Source organism: Loxodonta africana, chromosome 25 (genome assembly GCF_030014295.1).
Source record: "Loxodonta africana isolate mLoxAfr1 chromosome 25, mLoxAfr1.hap2, whole genome shotgun sequence".
Lineage (NCBI taxonomy): Eukaryota > Metazoa > Chordata > Mammalia > Proboscidea > Elephantidae > Loxodonta > Loxodonta africana.
Genome location: NC_087366.1, coordinates 19,888,057 through 19,889,561, shown reverse-complemented (window position 1 = coordinate 19,889,561; position 1,505 = coordinate 19,888,057).

Genomic DNA, 1,505 nt, shown 5'->3' with positions numbered 1-1,505 from the left:
ACAGGCATCTGCTTACGGTTAACCCTTTGGCTGGCTTGCAGGGACGTCAGGGCAGGAGATATGACTGCGGGGCAGAGGGATTTACCCTTTCAGGTCCTCTCACCTAAAATCAGAAAATCTGCTGTAAGAGGGGAGCCACCCTCTCTTATTTGACTGTACTACATATCTTCTCAAATGGCTTTGTGCCAACTGGACATCCCCCGCACACCCATTCCCCATAAGGTCTGCTTATCCTTAGCAAGGGGCTTTGCTTGGTTGGAGTGCAACGAAGGACTGAAAAAAACACATTTTTAGGTAACTTCACATTGCTGATGATTGGTCAGGAGTTCCTATTTCCCTAACCTCTGGCCATCAACAGTAAAGTGGGACATGGGCCCCAGGAGAGGGATGGACCCGGCAAACAAAAAATAACTGTTCTCTTTCTCTTACTGGAGTGGAGCCCAAGTGACCAACCAGCAGGAGGTGGGGGAGGGAATGACAGCACTTAACTCCAAAATAATTGGATTTGGTGCTGTTCTGATTTTCACCTCCCTTCAAGGGACCCTGTCCCAAAGGTGGGGATGCACAGAGCCTTGGTAGGGGGCGAGTTGGAAGAAGGTTGGAAAAACTCCAGGGGTGCTTTGTCAATCACTGTCATCCCATAGCCTTGCTCCTTTGCAGGGATCCCAGGCACAGGCTGAAGAAATGAATGTGCATGTCACTCTTTCTTGCCCATTGTGGAGGCTGCCTGACCTTCCTCACTGACTCATTCTTGACTCGAAGTAGGGAAGACATCAGGAAGGGTATGGAGTTGAGGGCTGATTGACTTATACTCTCTCTCTCCTGAGGGTCCCATTCTCAGAGCTTCTAGCCCTTTCTTCCCATGGATGATAACTGATAGGAAAAAGCACATGATGAGGGCAGCCTTATCCACAAAGGACTGCCCTGGGGAACCCCAACACCAAAAACAGAATCCATCTTAAAATAAACCTAATTCAGATAGATAAGGCTCCTATTGACACTGTGCCATTTAAATTATTTTGCTATGACCCAGAATATTTCATAAATATTTCTTTGAATAGCTTTTCAAAACTAAAAACATTAGTTAGACTTTGTATAGAGGCTCACCCTAGGAAACTGAGCATGGACTGTGTTCCTCAAGAGCAGAGACATGTCGTTAATCCTTGCCCTAACCATGCTCACACCTTGCTTGCCCAGAAGTCTGGAAATGGAAGCACTTTACAGCGGTAAGAGTCCCTGGAAATCATGTTTTCAGTACTTTAGCTTCATTTTCTCTCCCTTGGGGACTATAGCCCCAGGGATGGGGAAGCCCTGCCAGGGGCCTTCACTGCCCTGAGCAGAACCAGCGACTACTACCCACGTACACAGCAGGCAAGGACATTCAGGCAGGGTATCACCCCTGCCTCATCTCTCTTTCCATCCCTACCACCACCCTGTACTGGCTTGCCTGTGCCGCTCAAATACCTGCCTCTCTCGCTTACAACCCCAGTCCTGCACACCTTTGC